This window comes from Schistocerca serialis, chromosome 4 (genome assembly GCF_023864345.2).
Source record: "Schistocerca serialis cubense isolate TAMUIC-IGC-003099 chromosome 4, iqSchSeri2.2, whole genome shotgun sequence".
Classification (NCBI taxonomy): Eukaryota; Metazoa; Arthropoda; class Insecta; order Orthoptera; family Acrididae; genus Schistocerca; species Schistocerca serialis.
The window spans coordinates 369,583,145-369,605,081 of record NC_064641.1 but is presented as its reverse complement, the minus strand read 5'-3'; the positions used below and the strand labels follow the sequence as shown (position 1 = coordinate 369,605,081).

Genomic DNA, 21,937 nt, shown 5'->3' with positions numbered 1-21,937 from the left:
CATGCTGTCGCTGAATAATAACATAAATAGGAAATGCAGGGAAACAAAGGTAAAATGTCTGCATGAAAAATGTGAAGAAGATGAAAAAAATGTTATTGTCAGACGGACTGAATCAGCTTACAGGAAAGTCAAAACAACCTTCAGTGGAATTAAAAGCAAGAGCGGTAACTTTAAGAGTGCAATGGGAATTCCACTGCTAAATGCAGAGGAGAGAGTCTGTAGGTGGAAAGAGTACACCGAAGGCCTCTTTGGGGGGGGGGGGGGGGAGGGGGCGAGGGGGGGGGGAGGAGGAGGGGGAAACTTGCCTGATGTGATGGAAGAAGAAACAGGAGTCTATAAAAAAAGAGATAAGGTATTCCTGCCTAAGAGGAGTTATCGATATTGTCGCAGAAGAAGCCAAGTGGTGCAGTCGCCGTAGTGTGGTGGTTACGCTAATAGATTGTTGCATGGAGGGTCATGGGTTTAAAACTCACCTGAAGTAAAAAATTTTAATTTCTATATTCGGTTCGAGTACATTCTACAAGTATCCACAAATGGTAAGAATCATTTTACTGGAACGTTCTGTAGCTGTATATATACCGTATGTGTTCTGGCTGGAGGCAGTTTGCTCCGCGCTCTTGTATGTGCAAGTGCTGAATAAACCTTCGTTAAGTGAAGTTAGTGTTCTTCATTCATCTACTTACACCTTCCTCTACGTCACAATATGAAACATAGGCCTTATTTTGCGGAAGAAATTTCTGAGAATGTACGTCTGGAGCACAGGATTGTATGGCATATGGTAGTGAAACATGGACTTTGGGACAACCAGAACAGAAGATAGTCGAAGCATTTGACATGTGGTTCTAAAGACGAATGATGAAAATTAGATGCACTGAAAAGGTAAAGAATGAGGAGGTTCAGCGCTGACTCGGAGAGGCAAGGAAAAAATGTGAAATACTGACAAGGAGAAGGGACGGGATGGTAGGATATCTACTAAGATATCAGGGAGTAACTTGCATGGTACTAGCAGTTGCAGAGGGATAAAACTGTAGAGGAAGACAGAGATTGGAATACATCCAGCAAATAAATGAGGACATTTTGCAAGTGCTACTCTGAGATGAAGAGGTTAGCACAGGAGAGGAATTCCTGGCGGGCCGCATCAAACCAGTCAGAAGACTGATGACTCAAAAAAAAGAAGGGATGCGGTTGCTGTGGGTTTATTTATAGTTTGTCGTTTTCAATTAGTATTTCAATGTTGCTATTGGAGTTTACATATTCTCAATTTGTCATCTGGATTTAATGAACGAAACTGTGGACGTTAGAAAATATAGTGCCAACTGGAGAAATCGGATCATTCCCGACATATTATTCTGTTTGAGTTGAGTAGTGGATTGATAGTAGCCGAGACAGCCAGAAACATTTGCACCGTGTACGGCGATAACGTCATTGAACCGAATACGGCAAGGAAATGATTATTTGGTTTTAAGGAGGATCGTTTTGACATTAGTGATTCTCCACGTTCAGGAAGACCTTCGTTGTTTGATGGACATCGGTTAACGCATTAAACCACAATGATCCACGTCATTGTACTCGAGAATTGACAAATGTGATGAACGGCGATAATCAACCAGTCTGCTACATTTGCATGCATGGGGAAGATTCAAAAATGGGGTGTGTGGGTCCCGCATGTTCTAAACCAAAATCACAATCTCAGATTGATCGTCATCAACTGGCTCGTGAACAAAACCGATCATTCCTATCCTGTATCGTTACTGATGACGAGAGATTGAGTCTTTATGCTAACATAAGGAAAATAAAGGAATGACTGAATCCAAACAAAGCGGCAACTAGCCGTACAAAGAACTGCGATGTCGACAAACGATAATGTTGTCAATGTGATGGAACAGCGACGGCGTGGTGTACTACGAATTGCTTCCCCAAAGTGTAGCCATCACTGCTGACACTTATTGTCAGCAACTGAGACGTCTTGCAGACGCAATCCAAGAACAACGCCCAGGAAGACTGCGTTAAAGTGAAGCTACTCCACGATAAAGTCTGCCCGCATTCTGGTATACTAACAAAAATACTATATATCAATTGCGTCGGGTAGTGACTCCGCACCTGATCTTGCGCCTTAAGGTTTTCACCTTTTCCGCACTCTATCGAGCTACCTTCAAAGAACTTCCCTTCTGGGTGAAAATGCGCTCCGAACATCGCTAGACGAGTTATTCGCCTCAAAGCTACATCATTTCTACAGTCGCGGAATCGAAAAGCTAGCCCAGCGTTGGCAGACTATTGTAAATACTGCAGGAGAATATGTTATGTATGGCTAAAAACTCTGTTACGTTTATCTGCTGCGTTTATAAACCTTACGGAAAAATGCTAGGAACTTATACATCAACTTAATGCAAAATAGAGAAAATTTAATTTGTAGCACGTAGACATTTATACAGGACTCCGAAATTTCTAAGTTTCCCGTTATTATCTTTCCAACTGCGACTAAGAGGAGAGGGCGTTTTTCAGAGAAATGAGCACAGACTTTAGCACTCCACTAATAACGAAACTGATCTACACATGTTGAAATACAGTAACAGTTTACATCAAAATCTAACAACGGAAGAAAATAATAACATGCAAAATCCTATAGTGGAAGACCAAAACACGATACATAAAAGAACAGCACTTCACAATAACACATTCGATGTGTGCGTCCGCACACACACACACACACACACACACACACACACACACACACACATACACACCCACTATTGGCCATTAAAATTGCTACATCAAGAAGAAATGCAGGTGATAAACGGGTATTCATTGGACAAATATATTATACTAGAACTGACATGTGATTACATTTTCACGCAATTTGGGTGGATACAACCTGAGAAATCGGTACCCAGAACAAGTAACTCTGGGGGTAATAACGGCCTCGATACGCCTGGGCATTGAGTCAAACAGAGTTTGGCTCCCCATGCAGCTTCAACACGATACCACAGTTCATCAAGAGTAGTGACTGGCGTATTGTGACGAGCCTGTTACTCGGCCACCATTGACCAGACGTTTTCAATTGGTGAGAGATCTGGAGAATATGCTGGCCAGGGCAGCAGTCGAATATTTTCTGTATCCAGAAAGGCCCGTACATGACCTGCAACATGCGGTCGTGCATTATCCTGCTGAAATGTAGGGTTTCGCAGGGATCGAACGAAGTGTAGAGCCACGGGTCGGAACACATCTGAAATTTAACGTCCACTGTTCAAAGTGTCGTCAATGCGAACAAGAGGTGCCCTAGACGTGTAACCAATGGCATCCCATACCATCACGTCAGGTGATACGCCAGTATGGCGATGACGAATACATGCTTCCAATGTGCGTTCACCGCGATGTCGCCAAACACGGATGCGACCATCGTGATGCTGTAAACACAACCTGGATTCATCCGAAAAAATGATGTTTTTCCATTCGTGCAGTCAGGTTCGTCGTTGAGTACACCATCGCAGGCGCTCCTGTCTATCATGCAGCGTCAAGGGTAACGGCAGCCATGGTCTCCAAGCTGATAGTCCATGCTGCTGCAAACGTCGTCGAACTGTTCGCGCAGATGGTTATTGTCTTGCAAACGTACCCATCTGTTGACTCAGGGATCGAGACGTGGCTGCACGACCCGTTACAGCCATGCGGATAAGATGTCTGTCATCTAGACTGCAAGTGATACGAGGCCGTTGGGATTCAACAGGACGTTCCGTATTACCCTCCTGAACCCACCGATTCCATATTCTGCTAACAGTAATTGGATCGCGACCAACGCGAGCAGTAATGTCGCGATACGATAAACCGCAATCGCGATAATCTACAATCCGGCCTTTATCAAAGTCGGAAACGTGATAGTACGCATTTCTCATCCTTACACGAGGCATCACAACAACGTTTCACCAGGCAACGCCGGTCAAATGCTGTTTGTGTATGAGAAATGTGTTGGAAACTTTCCTCATGTCAGCACGTTGTAGGTGTCTTCACAGGCGCCAACCTTGTATGAATGCTCTGAAAAGCTAATCATTTGCATATCCCAGCATCTTCTTCCTGTCGGTTAAATTTCGCGTGTGTAAAACATCATCTTCGTGGTGTAGCAATTTTATTGGCTCCATCACACTCAGAGACGTAGGTAATGAACAGAAGTCATCAGAACTCCTGTTACATTTTTTAAAGCCTTCTCACAATGAGCGATACATTCTCGCGACACATGCGAAACAGCAAGATGGCGTAATTTTTTGAGTTACGACCAAAGTGTAACAGTAATGTCTTTCCGTTTTTAAAAACAACTACAAGCCTGACAACGAACGTGAGTACATCACAGATAACTAAGAGCCTAGTGCACACCAAATCACGTCCACAACACCACCTGCACTTCACGCCTCGCTCGAGCCAGCGGTAAACCGGTTAGTATCCTGGTAGCGGAAAAAAATTTCACTGCCGCTATTTTGCCGGCAAGGGGAGGAGCGATGGTGGCATGAAGTTCCTAATCACTAGACTTTGTGCCAATGCCCTAGTTCAATTACGAAACGTGAAGTGACAGCATGTGACACTGTTGACGGACGTTAAGCTCGGCGGCCACTTCGGTGCTACATGCGAGGAACATGTTATGTGCCGGCACCGTATTTCACTCACTCCAGTCTCTTGCCATCCTAAAACACAAAAGTTACAATACTTTCCACGCACAGACATACAATACATACAAGTCGTATTACAAATATTATAATGGAGCTTACTTCAAAGAAACAAACAAAAAACCATCGCAATTCACAACAGTATAACACTGACTATGTAATTTCACTTTTTCATAGTAGTGAAAAGCAGCCTTTCATACAGTTGCATAAGACATGCTGTATGCTGAAGAAACAGCAACAAAACTCAGAAAATACGCCGGGAATAACGTAATCAAATGTAGAAGCCATAATGTGTAAGTAAATAAGGTATTTGAAAACCACTCACACAATACAATAGCTGGAACCAAATGGAACACATGTAATAACATTTTATAACCTTTACAACTACGTTAATTTTACATTTAAGAATTAAAAACTCACTGATGGAAGCGCTATTGTCGCTGAAACCAGTTTGGGAAACAAAATGAATAAAACAAACATTTTCTGCACAAAGACAGACCCGCAATCGCATATTGATGTTTTTATGCAAGCACGGACAGACGGAAGAACCTCAAGGTACAATGGTTGTTTACTACATTGTATGATGTGCAACTCCGTAGTTGATGTTAGGCGATAGCCTACAGTAGAGACGAAATTTTTCGTGGCACATCCTCGTGTATTATTCTCATATTTTCATTAATATTATATAGTTTATCTGAAATACATAAATTTGTATGTACGTATTGTTCTACGTGTGTATTTTCTACTGTATGGGTACTATGCCCAGACGGGCTGTGTAACATCAGTGAAAGGGAAACTTGAAAGAAAATGTAATGAAGGAAAGACATACAAGATTAGAGTGACTCAAGGAGTAACAACTGAGTAAAAGTAGAATATAGAAGTGTGTTAGCAAGTGATTAAAGTTGTTGAGATTCTGAAAGCTATTTCTGAGCAAAGCGCAACTGCTGTGTGAGGAACAGAAGAAGGAAAAAAGTACCTTTTTAAATGGATTACGATGAGTAATAATTATTCACTGAAAAACACTTTTGTTTTGACATGGCTCATCCAATGGTTTTCATCTATATCTACATGTTTACTCAGAAGTTCACAATTAAGTGCGTGGCAGAGGGTTCATCGAAACACATTCAAGCTATTTGACTATTGTTCGACTCTCGAACAGGGCGCGGGAAAAACCATCACATAATCATTGGTCCCTAAGCTTACGCACTACTTAATCTAACTTAAACTAAAGACAAAACACACACCCATGCCCGAGGGAGAACTCGAACCTTCGACGGAGGGAGCCGCGCGGACCGTGACAAGACATCTGAGGCCGCACGGCTACCCTGCGCGGCCATAAATCTTTCCGTGCGAGCTCTGATTTCTCTTATTCTGTTCTCATGGTCATTTCTCCCTATGTAGGTGGGTGCCAACAAAATATTTTCTCATTCGGAGCAGAAAGTTGACTGAAATTTAATGAGGAGGGCCCTCCTCAACGAAAAACGCATGCCAACTCATTTCACGTGTAGTATCCATGACACTCTCTACCAACTTCGCGACGGTAGAAAAAGAGCTGCTGTACTTTGAACTTTTTTGACGTCCTCCATCAATCTTATGTGATGCGTACCCCACAACGAGCAGCAATACACTCCAGAACAGGACGGAACAGCGCAGTGTAAGAAGTCTCTTTATACACCTATTGCACTCTATAAGTGTTCAGCCAAGAAATCTCGTTCTTTGGTTCGCTTTTCCCAGAACATTATCTATGTGATCGTTTCAATTCACGTTATTAGTAATTCTAACCCCTAAGTATTTACGTCAGCTTACAGCCCTACCGTGTAACCGAAATTAAGCGGATTCCTTCTATTGTTCATGTGGCCGACTTCACACTTTTCCTTATTGATAGTCAAGTGCCACTTTTCGCAATATACAGACATCTTGTCTAAATCATTTTGTAGCTGATAGCTTATGTCTCTTTTCAGAATAATAAATGATTGCCGCCCACATCGGGCACTGCAATTAAATATCACTGAACATCAGCAATTGTACGTAAACTGAAAAAGTTTATCCCATCTGGATATTCCTTCACGAAGAGCTCTGAAATTATTTTTCTTCTCCGAAAATCTTTTTGATTCAAGCAAATTTGTCGTCTAAAAGCGTCAGTGATTATTTTATAAGTATCTGTGTAAAATCAAGAAAGGCGCCATACCATCTTAGCAAAATCAGCGAAGGTAGGGAATGCAGTTTCGGCCACTACCTACGCACATCATCATGTACGAGAGGGCTCTTTGAGCATACCGAAATCATTGACAAACAGAGTGCACAAAATAGTCTCGTGTACATATCAAGAACCAACATACAGTTTAAAGACACCCTTCTCTCATTCAGCAGAATAAAATTGTTTACTTATAATTAAACTCGTAGTCAAAATTAACGAGACAGTGAATATATTTATTTGGTTGTTTTCGAGTACAGGTGATTATAAGTAGCAGTCCTAGGTTACAATCCCCATCCCAAAGATTCCCAGCTGGCATTCCCTCTGCCCCCTTCCAGCTTGCTAGGATATTTAGCTGCAAGAAAGAAAGTTTTATAAAAGTTCGCGTAGCTCTCACAAGTTGGAATTAGTAGTAGGCTAAATTAAAAGATAAATGAACAGCCACGGGAACAAATTCCACAATAACACGCTGAAACACTCTATTTCTCTCCTGACCCCACACTACGTTGCATCAGGCTGTGTGGAAAAGCACGTTCTTGAGGCACGCTAAGCATACCACTTTTCGAGCCCTGATGATCTATGAACTTAACAGCACTATGTAACCATCGTCATAAGGTATCCAAGATCGTTTATGACTACACAGTCTGCGAAAAACCGCGTCAGTTCCACGAATTAAGACGTTCAGAGTCTATTTTAGTGAGCTCTTTAAAATTTTAAGCACACACGGTCACTGAGAGTATGTGTTTAAATGAGGTATGTATGTTAACGTCAACACCAGTATAAGCTAAATCATAACCGCATTTTTTTTTAGTTTTACTTATTGTGGTGTGTGTACTGTAAGACCTTCGGTACACACACCATCAGATTATTTGACTTGTCGCTCTAGCGAAGTGGGCGAGAGTCAGCAATATGTCTCGTGGTCTTATTGTGGCGTGTTTATCTTCTGCCGTTAGGTCAGACGATAGAAATGCCACTTGCACACTTAAAGTAGCAGATTGACGGTGACCAACTTTAAACAGAACTTTATTAATTTTCACACTCATTTATTAAAATAATAAAAAATATAGACATTACGTAACTTGATTCTGGATGCTATTTACAATTGACAATCTGAAGTTCCTTTGGTCTTGGTACGTTAATCCTATTCTCACATATCTCTGATACTTGACAAAGTATCTGTTCATTTATCTTCATGGCTATGTACAGGAATATGGTAATCTTCTTAGGCGCAGACTGAAACTTGACTATAGACTAATGCAGTATAATGCACACTGTTACAGACTGGTGCAGACTGATTAATCTGTACACTCGTTATAATACCTCGGGCGTTCAGGTATCACTGCGCGAGTGTCATCCGCGAGGAGAAAAGGTCCTACGTTAGCAGAGATCTCATTGGCTGCGTTACATATTAATACGCGGATCAGCGGAAGCAGAATTTGGTCCGTCTCTAAGACAGCGCCATCTAGTAGTGTGGACGAGCGCTGCGCCTGCACTGTTGTGCTTAGCGGGGCGCGCTCTAGTGGGAAAGTTGTGTACGCGCTGACTACGCGGAACTATGTACACAAAACTTATCAAGGTATATCTGAGCAAGAATCAACAGGGGTTTCTCAATACAGTTTAATGGTTTACGACATTTAAACCAAATGGTCTTGTAATGTACTTTTATTCGTGAGTCACTTTGTTGTGAATGAGCCGCGTGAGATACTAGAAATGAGCAGTTAGAACTGTAACGTTGCAGCATGTGTTCATGTAGAATGGCAACCTAACGTCACCAGTGGCGCAAGGAAGCAGGAGCCTACGTGATCGACTGTAGAAGAAGCTTCTGGAAGGAACAGAGGTGCTGCTAGAGATTCTGAAGTCGGTTTTGCCTCAGACGCTGGACCTGTGTTATTCTACCCCGAGACGGGACATAGTTTTTCGTGGCACTTAACTGCAAGGGTACATGCAGGAATGCACAACGTAGTCAATGTGTTGGTGTCTCGTAGGATTCGAGAGTAGTTTCCTATCCTAGTTTGTTTTTCAGTGTCAGTCATTCATCAGAGTTCCTCGTCCTCTTCTCACCGAGTTTTCTTATCTGAACACATTTCCAGTTTGTATTCTCAGGCACCAAATGTACGGGTTTGATAGTTAGGGTGTTGTTCGTCAAACACGGAGCTTGTTTCACATGTTTGCTAGAAATTTTGGTTGACAGAAGGTATGAAAAGATGACAGACGTTGTTTGCGTCGACATTTGGCCGCGGACGTTCAGTGATATGTAATTTTATTACTATTTATCTCACTGTATCGTGAGTCTCCACAACTATGAAAACGATGATCAAGCATAAAAACAAAATATCAGTGGAGTTATCTAAACGGTGGAGCAGGAAGAGGTGAAGAAGAAAATAATATTCAATGCACAACATTAGCAAGAGTGCAATAAAATACAAAAATTCTAAGTTCTCTGGTTCTACCGCGGACGATGTAGGCTTTATGTCCCCACGTTGAGGCGTTTTAATTGACTGTCATTAGGGGACCAAGTAGAGGAGAATAAAGCTTCGCATATTTCTCTTCCTTCTCGACGTGAAGGCAAGGTGACTCGAAACAAGTATTTAATAACTTGTTGAATTTGTGTGTTTCACTGTCTGTTCGCCGAAAGCTGATGCAATCATGAGGTCCCGAGTGTAACAATTCCTGTAACAGCTTTTTATCTGTATACTTCTCTTTCATTTCAAACCATGCCCTGGAGCAGTGCCTCGTTCTCATATTCGTCTTCAAACACCGTGCCATAGTTAATGTTAAAAATGATTTATTTGCATTTTTAACCATTCCCACTAGTGCCAAAAAAAAAAGCGTACAGAAATAGCGTCTTCTTGAAAAGTGAGGTTAAACTGAGAAAGTTTGTTGGTAATTGTACGGACTTGTCTGACTGATCCGTGGCTAGCGAAGAGCGAATTTCACGAACAGGTCTGATCGCATACGGGAATCTTAAGACTGGTTACCAAAATACATTCACAGATGATGAAATGAGATTGCTAAGAGCTTGTAAAGTGCGTGACAATTATGCCACCTTAATAGAATATGAACGTGACTAATGTCCAGTACACCTGTACAGCTCCTAATTTCTCAGTCAGATTTGGTAACTTCCACATTTGTGCTTTACGTGAGCTTATAATGAAATGAAATATCGTGTGGCTAGGGCCTCCCGTCGTGTAGACCGGTCGCCTAAATATCACATATCCCACTCACACCACATTGTTGAGTATAAGGGCGAGTGTGCTTTAAACCTCTAACAAGCTGTTACATAAAGCAGCTTCATTTCAGCACCCTATCACTCAGGGATGACAAGGACTGTGTCTGCATTTCCGTATTTGACTGCTGGACCGAATGATCTAAGAAACTGAGCTTGTATTCGATGAGTAATATTTTAATCTCTATCAGTTATCTATTGATTCGGTAAATAATTTTTGGTAAATTTATAAACAATGACTGCAGACATAAAACCGTGTTTCCAAATCCACATTCAGGACGTTATATTGGTAATGAGCAATGTAAAATGTAAAAACGTATTTCGTCTAGTCGTATGTTACAGTAGACTTAGAGCATAGATTACCCTAGTAACCACATCTGAAACATCGGCTAACGGAAAGCCTTCCAATCGAAAATTCAAATTTGTGCTCGGATCTTGTACAATTCCCGCTGCCGCTGGGCCTCGGTTAGGTAGTTTCCCCTCTCTGCTATCTGTCATTCTCGCTGGTGTTTATTGACGCCTGAACCTTCGTTTATCACAGAGAGTGTCGTTCGAAATGGCGTCTAAATTTAGACGTGTAGCTCTTAATGTTTCCGATAACCTTAAAAAGCTAGATCAGGCGAAAAAAAGTTCTAGTGAACCAAGCTTGGCTAGGGAATATGGAGTTGTATTAAAAACAACAGTAACTTCATTACAAAATTTGCAAGTGTCATCGGCACCGAAGATGCAAGAAGTTAGGATTTTGACTCAGACGTTCATATATGATTTATGCGGGTGCGTAACCAAGAATAGACAATAAATGGACTTTTGATTTGTAAAAAAGATCGTCAGAGTAAGGACTTATAAGGAATGACAAATTTCTCTACAGAGCAGATAAAGAAAGGAAAGTGTGGCAAACACTGGTATGAAGAAGGAACAGGATGATTGAATGTGCATTAACCCTTTCAGAGGCACAATAAAAAAAATTAATAATTTTTAATTTTTCCTTGTTTTTATTCTATTAATTTTCATACAGTGAGATAGAAAAGTGTAAAAATTAAATGAAATACACATAAACTGAACACATACAGGGTGGTTTCAAATGGAGCCACTGCCCGCTAAATGTCATCACTTTTGAAGATACAGTAAAAAGCAATTCCTTTCTGCAGATAAGCATAAGGCTGCCTGGCAGTGATTTCATGTCCATCTGTTTCTGTGGGGTTCTTTCTTTGTGCTGCACTGCACACAGCGCCTTGAGGTTCCATGTTTTGGCAAATGTTTTGCTTCCGATACACGTTTCTCATGGGCAACAACAGTTTTGAATTTTTTTGCAGATGGTTCTGACGGTGTACTGGGATGGTCAGGACTATCTTTGAAGACATTACTGCCTACCAGGTCTGTGGCAACACGTCTTCTAAAATCCTTTAGCACTTGCTTCACTGTTGGATTACATAATCGAAACAGAATAAATGTATTTCCAATAGAAATATCAACTATATAGCAAAATAATCTTAGCCACCACCTTCGCGATTTCCTGTCTATTGCATAAAAACTGTTCATCATAACTGCCTTGTCGACACATCCCATATTTGTATTATATGATTTAATTGTTATTGGGCAAGGTATCTTTGTGATTTTTCCATCCTTTTCTTTACGGCTGACTTCTTCAACACACACAGGCGAATCAATTGTAGACAGCAACATGACTACACGTTTGTCTTTCCATTTGATGCTGGCAATGCCATCAGAATGAACTGACCAGTCAAACTCTCCTCTTTGCAACTCTTTGTCTGTTTTAGCGTAGGAAGTCCTTTTCTGTGTGATCTAATTGTTCCACAGGCAAAAAGTCCGTCACCTTTTAGCTTCTGAAAAAGTGAGACACTGGTAAAAAAATTGTCAAAGTATATGTGGTATCCCTTTCCTTTCAAGCCTTTACACATATCTCTCAAAACACTCTCTCCTAAGGATTTTTCCACTATGCCCTCAACTTTTCCAGTATATATCTGAAAATCACAAATATATCCAAGCTTATCAGCTCTGACCCAGGTTTTGTATCCCCTCTTGATTGGCTTTTGGGGCTTATATTGTCTGAATGCGATTTGTCCTTTGAACTTCACCTTGCATTCATCTATAGCTTGCTCCTTAGTAGGTGTATAAAATTCTTTGAAGTTTATCAGTATCTGACTGATTAGTGGACGGATTTTATATAATTTGTCATAATTTCTGCTCTCCTTTGAAGGCATAACAGCGTTGTCATTGATATGAATATGTGTCAAAATCCAGCTGAACCTTTTTACCGACATTAGTGAGGAAATGTGCTCATCTCGAAGTTCCTTATGGGATGACCAGCAATAACGATAATAAAGAGGTTTGTTGATTCCCATTAGAATGTTTATAGCCAAAAAAACTTTTAGTTCTGCTTTAGAAAGAGGCCTGAAATTACCATCATTCTGTGTTGCGTACAGGTTAGACTGGAAAACGATGTGTTCGAACATAGTGTCACAAAACAGACACAAAAAAATCTACTGGTTGCATACCTTAACTTTGAGATTAGATTAGATTAGAATAGTTTTTCGTTCCATAGATCCGTGCTGAGGAGATCCTCGTGGATGTGGAACATGTCAATTTTTTTTTTTTTTTTTTTTTTAGGCTGAAATAACAATACTAATAGTATGAATATATACAATACATCATTTATATCTATTAAAAAAATTCGTCAATGGTGTAGAAGGAGTTGGCCACTAGTAAGTCTTTCAGTCTTTTAAGTTTTCCTCGTACACCAGCTTCCTCTGAAAAATTGGCGGCAAAGTTCATTGCACTGACGTCCTTTCCCCATGAAAAATTCGCAATGGAAGACAGTGGCAAATCGTCATTCGGGCTGAAACAATCATCACTGTCATTGTCAAAATGGTCCTCACTCTCACTTTCCGAAATAATTTGCGATAAAACAGGTGTTTTCATTCGCAAATCCAGATCACTGTCTTCAGCTAGCACATCACTTTCACTGTCATTGCTAGTGTCAGTCTGTGAGTCGGGATCTAAAGGAATATCTGCGAAAAGGCACTCCAGAATTTCCTCATCCTTTAGTCTGTGAGAATACATTACGTGAAACTGGAAAAAAAAAATTCGTCACACCTACTAATGCTGCCGTTACAGGAGCAGTGGTTTCAGATGGAACCACCACAACATTCACGGAAATAAATCCATTGCTTTTGGTTATTATTGCAGTACATATAGTATTAATGTAAACAGAACAGTATTCTGCATTTAATACATGCATAAAAGTTACCTAATACAGAAGAATACAGTCACAATTTGAGAACAAAGACGTTCGCACACAGCGTACAAAAATGGCTATCCAAGTCGTCTCACTACTTGATAATATTTGCAGATTTTGAAGCGGTTCCAGTGACAGCCGCTAGAGGGCAGCACCAACTAGGCTGTTAAATGGTGTCCCCAAATGTAGCTACTGCCCTTTTGCCACAAAATGAGAAAATTTTAGGTGGTTTCAAACGGAACCACTCCCCCTGAAAGGGTTAAGACATCAGAGGTTAGCTTCAATGGCACCAGAGATAGTTTCAGATGGTGAAAGAAGCAGGGGATACGTATATTGGAATATGCCCAACAAATACCGGAGGACGTAGGGTGCAAGCGCTATTCTGATATAAAATGGTTATCACAAGAGAGTAATTTGTGGCGGGCCGCATCTAACCAATCAGAAGGCTAATGGAAAAAAGAAAGCCATCCCAGGACATTTTTTTAGAACTTTCTTTCAGTAGAGCCCTCACAAATAATGCATCAAATGGTTCAAATGGCTCTGAGCACTATGGGACTTAACATCTGATGTCATCAGTCCCCTAGAACTTAGAACTACCTAAACCTAACTAACACATTCTGATATAAAATGGTTAACGCAAGAGAGTAATTTGTGGCGGGCCGCATCTAACCAGTCAGAAGGCTAATGGAAAAAAGAAAGCCATCCCAGGACATTTTTTCAGAATTTTCTTTCAGTAGAGCCCTCACAAATAATGCATCAAATGGTTCAAATGGATCTGAGCACTATGGGACTTAGCAGCTGATGTCATCAGTCCCCTAGAACTTAGAACTACCTAAACCTAACTAACCTGTAGACATCACACACATCCATGCCCGAGGCAGGATTCGAACCTGCGACCGTAGCAGTCTCGCGGTTCCGGACTGAAGCGTCTAGAACCGCACGGTCACCGCGGCCGGCTAATAATGCATCCACTGTATTTGTACTGAGTCAGTTTCACGTAACACGTGTTATGACTCGCTGAATAGCTCATGCATTCGTGTGCTAAAGCTCCGCCGAGTATAAGGAATACTGCACAATCTCAGTGCGAAAAGTTATTGCAAATGTTCGGTAGCGTGTCTCATCCGTAGCGCTAGTCAATACATTACTGTCAAAGAAGGCTCAAGCCGACATTAACTAAACTAAATCATTATCTTTCTGCCAATGGTCTATGTGTGGGGTTTCCAAAAATATGGCTCTGAGCACTATGGGACTTAACTGCAGAGGTCATCAGTCCCCTAGAACTTAGAAATACTTAAACCTAACTAACCTAAGGACATCACACACATCCATGCCCGAGGCAGGATTCGAACCTGCGACCGTAGCGGTCGCGCGGTTCCAGACTGTAGCGCCTAGAATCGCTCGGCCACTCTGGCCGGCGTGGGATTTACAGCTTACTACTTAAGTTATGTTGTTAATATACCATTCGAAGAAATTCGAATGCCTTTACTAATGTATTTGGTTTGACAGTGTCTTCTAATCATTTACAGGTGTATATAAATTACAGTGTTAGAATTTTGACAATCCTACGAACAAAGTTTTTATCTTTGCGCAAAGCTGTAACGCAATAACGCGTACATGCTTGAAGATGGAACGTCAACTTGAGAGAAACAATAGAGAAACTAGCACCCAGTTTCATTAATGATGAAGTTTTGTTTATTACAGAGGTGGGGTATAAGTTACATCTTTTAGGTAAATACAATAAAATAACATTACGTAACATAATGGTTATTTGTGACACGTGCAGTATTATAATTTTTTTTTTACATTAAATACAAACAATTACATATCGAGCATTCCGTCTTGAACTAAACACAACTGTTTGTTGTCGACTGTTAATTCATATCTGTTTGGCCGATCTTCTTTAGTGGTATCATCATTTTTCTCTTTAAACGGTAAGTAATGTCAATTAGGCTCATGATCATCATTTACAAAAAGCTTTCTCAAATTTGAAATACCTCCAAATGGAACTGTGCGATCTTTTAAATGTTTTATAGAACAGTTTCTCACGACCAAAATCGCTTAAAAACTACCATGTTCACACTGCCGGTTTCGGCACCTGCTAGACTTCTTCATATATGATTAAGTTGTTGAAACTTTCAAGATGGAACTTACAGAACAATGAAAACAACTTCCTATTTCCTCTCCACTTACTGAAATAAGTTTCCAGTACATCACGAATGGGATGTATTTACTTGCATGACGGTGTTAGAGTGCTTATCGGTTGGAATACTGATCCATAGGTGTACCACAAACTGCACTAAAAGTATCATTTATGTACAGATGGACTTAGTCCTTGACATGAAATCATATTACATAATATAGTAAATAGCCGAGTGTTAGCTATTACTCGCTGATATCTGTTGCGGAACTCAACTAATCTTTCTCTTCTCTCGTTGCCACTACCAAGCTCATATTCTCCAGTAATTCCCTTTCCTACAACTGCATTATCCGTTCCATATTTTCATATACTTTCGCTATCTCTTAGCCTTCGGCTTGTGACGTCGGCGTATATACCTGTACTATTGTTGTCGGTGTTGGTTTGCTGTGGCTTAAGATGAGAACAACCCTGTCACTGAACTGTTCACAGTAACTCACTGTGTGTCCCACTTTTCTATACATAATGAATCCACTCCCGTTATACTATTTTATGCTGCTGTTGATATTACCCCATACTTTTCTGACCAGAAATCCTTGTCTTCTTTCCGTTTCACTTCACTGACGACCACTATACGTAGAATAAATCTCACCTTTCTCCTTTCCAGATTGTCTCGCTGTCCTATCACATTTAAACTTCTGACAGTCCACGCCCCGACTCGTAGAACATTATCCTTTCGTTGGTTGTTTAATCCTTTTCTCTAGGTCACTTCCCCCTTGGCAGTCCGTTTCTGGAGATCCGAATGGAAGATTAGTCAGGAATCTTTAACCAATGAAGAGTTCACCATGACACTATTTCAATTACAGGCCACACATCCTGTGGATAGTCATTACGTGTCTTTAATGCAGTGTTTTCTGTTGCCTTCTGCGTCCTCATGTTGTTGATCGCTAATGATTATGCCGCGTCTTAGTGACAGTGTTCCTCTCCAAGGGCGAGGGGAGTCCCTTGAACTTCGCGCGTTCCTTCGCCCTCTTTGACACGGCCGTTGGCAGAATGAGAGTGACTTCTTATGTCAGAATTTCACGGCCGCCATTGCTGAAGAATATTATTCATAATTTAAATAGGGCTAGACTGTAACCCAGGAGGCAAGCCGTTTTACTAGTCAAAGACGCTTGTCAGTCGTAAAAAGGCAGACTTAGGCTCTTAAGTTGTACCCCGTTATGTTAGTCACCGGAAGGTCGCCTCTGGCATCTTTATGAATGGTTACTATTAGAGTAGTTTGTGAAATTCCGCGTATATCGCAAGGTTAAGTGGATTCACTGCACGAAGCTTAGTAATAAACAACAAAATAATTTTACTGTATTAATAATAGAAGCTACCCGAAGCCAAGGACATGGAGGCCTTCCGTGTTGGAAGACTTTAGTCACATAAGATTAGGGTGTGCTGCTGTTGTTGTTCTGTATCTACTTACAGACCTGCTGTATCTCCTAGGAGTGATAAAGTGTATTTCCTCTGGTGTTTGGCCAGAAGTTTGCTATTTCGTATAGCCATGGTGTAGATATCGTCAGCTCAACCAGTCAGTGACCGTCTCTCGTTTAATGTGTCGTCCAGTCAATAGAAAACGTCTATTGTTTCTTCATTAAAAATAAAATGTTTTATTGAAGTGGAATATTTCGAGCCTATTAGATCAGTACAGGCGCAAAATTAATCTAGAGCAATATTTGGTTTAACGATACTTCCTATACATGCATCACAGCGACAGAAAAAAAAAAAATAAACCTTCTCTTGCCCCTTCCTTGCTGGAGCCCGATTTGCTCATAAAATGCATCTCGCTGTGTCTGCTGCCGATCTGCACCAACTGTCTTCAGTAGGTGCTGTCGCTGTTGATATTCATCGTTATACCAAGTCTTGCACTACCTTGCCCGAAAGGCTAGCCATGGGAAATTCCCTATCCGCATTTTGCTGCAATTTTCCTTAATCACTTGGTGCACTGATTTTTCAAAAGGAAGTCGGCAATATGCAGCAGAATCCTGTGCTGTTAGCGCAATGTGGAAGTTGCCAATTTGTTAATTATAGGAGATCAAAGTGATGTTAATGACGCAGTGCACAGATCGGCTGTAATTCACGCAGTAATTAGATTTACAGCTGACGAAGCGATTAATTATCTGGATGTTACGGATGCAACAGAGGCGGACAAACACTGTTTCATCGTGCCCAGAAAACGTCCTTGTACAAACATTATTATTGATTCAAAGTCCTTGCATAGTGGTAGACTTTCTACTGAGATTAATAAATTATTAAAACTGCTACTAAGCGAGGAAGAAAAGGACAAAGAAATTGCTATTATAAAATGAGTTGCAGTAAGCAAATGGTATCCTGTTTCAACAATGACAATTACGCTACATAAAAATAAAATACAACAATAGCAACCCAAAATCAGTGGCAGTAAGCTATCAGCTAAAGAGGAAAGCAAGAAAATCGTCCAAATGCCCATTAATTAAAAAGGACTAGTGTCACAAGCAATTTCTAGACTGTTTCGCAGTATCAGTTTGCTTATAGGGCTTAACACGAATAACATTCTTCTCTTCAAATCGATGCATTGCGTGAATAATAAAGCTTCAAATTCGCGGCAACAAGTCTGCGTAAAATAAAGTGTGGAAACAGTACAAATGCTTACGTAGGTCACACAGATAGCATGTTTGAAGTACGTTTCAAAAAGCACGCTTTAGTACACAATAATAAAATACCGTTTGGTGAACATCTTCTGACATCGAAGCACTCTGTTGGAACCATTGATACGCATTTGGAAGAACTATACAGTGAACATTGGGAGCATCTCCTGACACTGTTGGATGAAATTAAGGTTGTTGCACATCGTTTACAAGAGCCTGACAACATGTTAAATCAGCAGAACAGTTTTACTTAAAGCCAGTTTTGTAGGAACTCCGAGGTCTCTTCCAGTCGCCCACTTCGGCTCAACGCCCTTATTTGAACCAAGAAGGGACAACGGTGGTGGTTCGACCCTCTCACCAAGCCGGCGTGGCGACTGGCTTCCATGCTCACTGAAACATAGGCGTCGAACGTCACCAAGCAGAATCACATGCAGTTAACCTAACTGCCACATCCTGTTATCTGTTGTTTCACAGACATTCGCTTCAATAATTGTACTGGTTCATCACTTTTGTAGTTTTATACCTTCAAAGTATTACACCTTGGAAGCATTTAAGACAGTTCAGTTGTGGTTACTTGACACAATTACTATTTCACAGTTTTACTGCTTTAAACCTTTCACAATTTGCAGTACCATTGTTCTACACTCTTAACATCATAACAATAACTTTTAAATAATTCTGCTTTTTAAAACTAAAGATTTCAAATTTCTGTTGTTACGCAAGTTGCAATAATGTTTTACCGGATGTAATTCCGTTATGCTAATGACATCCAACATACTCTACGACCCTGCCTTCTTTCCCTTCTTCCAGTCCTCCTCCCTTCACTTTTTCCGGTTTCCCTTCCCGTTCCACTTTCCGTGCCCTCTCCTTCCCTCCACCAGTCACTCAATGGAAACATAGACCACAGTGGTAAACCAAAGAATTCTAAAGCGTAGTTCCGACGTATTGCTAACGCAACTACATTGGCAAATTCAACAGTAATGTCCGATCATTACCTACTTTTTGCAAAACATTGGAGTGTACATATTGAGTTTTACTTTTTCTGGATCTGAAGATGACCCGAGGAAATCCAAATCAGTCATACCGTAAAAATGTGCAGCTGGGACTGAGGAATAAACATTATACAAAACTGGAAAACGAAACATTGTGTCTGTAACGAGGAACTAATCGATGTTTTCTGTGCACGCTATATGTCGCGTGAAACACACGCAGTATTTGCATGATTGTCGAAGTAGACAAGATGCCGTTAATTTCAATGTCCAGGCTAGTTCACACTACGAGGGGCGTTCAATAAGTAATGCAACACACTGTTTTCTGAAATCGGTTATTTTTACTCAGGATTCCAACACACCATATTACTCCCACGCTTTCGGCTACGAAGCCTTATTTTTCAACATAATCTCCGTTCTCGTGGTCGACGTCTTGATGCATCAGTACCTTCTAAATCATCCACGTAATGCGACGAAGTAGAAAAGTAAAATGAAGTTTCGTAAGCTCCTCTCGGATGTGCAGACTTGTGTGACGTCTTAAGTTTTCACGAAGAGGGAATACTTCGTTTGCATTTTTGCGACGACGAACACGCTGAAGTCGTTTCTTCAATTTGCCTTACACCACCTTACTGGTACGGTCCACAGTCCCCTTAATGTACCACTCTCGTGGTCGACGTCGGAGCCACCGTCTTGATGCATCAGTACCTTCTAAATCATCCACGTAATGCTTGCCGCGGAATGCATCTTTCATTGGGCCAAACAGACCAATGTCGGAATGTGCAAGACGGGGGCTGTAGCCGCGCGTCCTGAAGCGTCTTCTGACGGTCTACGCGACTGCTCCCCCCCCCCCCTCCCCCCGGTCGGATCGGAGGTTCGAGTCCTCACTCAGGCATGGGTGGTGGGTGTGTGTGTGTCGTCCTTAGCGTAAGTTACTTGAAGCTGGATTAAGTAGTGTGCAAGCTTAGGGACCAATGACCTCAGCAGTTTGGTCCCATAAGACCTTCCCACAAGTTTCCAAAATTTTTCTGTGCTGTAGTGCGGACGAAGTAGAAAAGTAAAATGAAGTTTCATAAGTTCCTCTCGGATGTGCAGACTTGTGTGACGTCTTAAGTTTTCACAAAGAGGGAATACTTCGTTTGCATATTTGCGACGACGAACACGCTGAAGATGACTGGAATTTGATAGATGGAAAAGAAAGAGAAGGAAAAGTAGTAGGTGAATATGGATTGCGGTAAGGAATGAAAGACGAAGCCACCTGGTAGAATTTTGCACAGAGCGTAACTCAATCTTAGCTAACACTAGGTTCAAGAATCATGAAAGAAAGTTGTATACCCGAAAGAGGCCTGCAGACACTGGAAGTTTTAAAATAGATTGTATAGTGGTCAGACAGAGATTTAGGAACAAAGTTTTAAATTGTAACACATTTCCATGGGCAGAAGTGGACTCTGACCACAATATATTGGTTATGAACTATAGATTAAAGGTGAAGAAACTGCAAAAAAGGGGGGAATTTAAGGAGATAGGACCTGGATAAACTGATAGAACCAGAGGTTGTAGAGAGTTTCAGAGTGAGCATTAGGGAACGATTGACAAGAACGGGGGAATGAAATACTGTAGAAAAAGAATGGGTAGCTTTGAGAGATGAAGTAGTGAAGGCAGAAGAGGATCAAGTAGGTAAAAGGACGAGGGATAGTAGAAATCTTTGGGTAACAGAAGATATATTGAATTTAATTGTTGAAAGGAGAAAATATAAAATAACAGTAAATGAAGGAGGCAATAAGTAACACAAACGTCTCAAAAATGAGCTCGACAGAAAGTGCAAAATGGCTCTGAAGGGATGCATAGAGGACAAATGTAAGGATGTGGAGGCATATATCACTAGAGGTAATATAGATACCGCCTACAGGAAAATTAAAGATACCTTTCGAGAAAAGAGAACCACTTGTATGAATATCAAGAGCTACGATGGAAACCCCGTTCTAAGCAAAGAAGGGAAAACAGAAAGATGGAAGGTGTATAACAGTGTCTATACCAGGGCTATGTACTTAAGGACAATATTATGGAAATGGAAGAGGACGTAGATGAAGATGAAATGCGAGATATGATACTGCCTGAAGAATTTGACAGAAAGACCAAAGTCGAAACAAGGCCCCAGGAGTAGACAATATTCCATTAGAGCTACTGATAGCCTTAGGAGAGCCAGCCCTGACAAAACTCTACCATCTGGTGAGCAAGATGTATGAGACAAGGAAAATACCCTCAGACTTCAAGAAGAATACAATAATTCCAATCCCAGAGAAAGCAGGTGTTGACAGATGTGAAAATTACCGAACTATCAGTTTAATAAGTCACGGCTGCAACGTACTAATGAATGGAAAAACTGGGAGAAGCCGACTTCGGGGAAGATCAGTTTGGACTCCGTAGAAATGTTAGAACACGTTGGGCAATACTGATCCTACTACTTACCTTAGAAGACAGGTTATGGAAAGGCAAACATAAGTTTATCGCATTTGTAGACTTAGAGAAATCTTTTGACAATGCTGACTGGAATACTCTCTTTCAACTTCTAGAGGTGGCAGGGGTAAAATACAGGGAGCGAAAGGCTATTTACAGTTTGTACAGAAACCAGATGTCTGTTATGAGGGTCGAGGGGCAAGAAAGGAAAGTAGTGATGGAGACAGGGAGTGAGACAGGGTTGTAGCCTATTCCAGATATTACTCAATCTGTATGCTGAGCAAGCAGTAAAGGAAACAGAAGAACAATTCCGAGTGAGAATTAAAATCCACGGAGAAGAAATAAAAACTTCGAAGTTTGCCG

The 21,937-nt window shown here is 41.0% G+C and overlaps 1 protein-coding gene across 1 annotated transcript in view; it reads right to left on the bottom strand.

Moving 5' to 3' along the window:
- LOC126474471 (membrane-bound alkaline phosphatase-like) overlaps positions 1–21,937 on the bottom strand; it is a 151,972-nt gene that overhangs the window by 102,519 nt on the left and 27,516 nt on the right. The gene's annotated exons all lie outside the window — the stretch shown is intronic.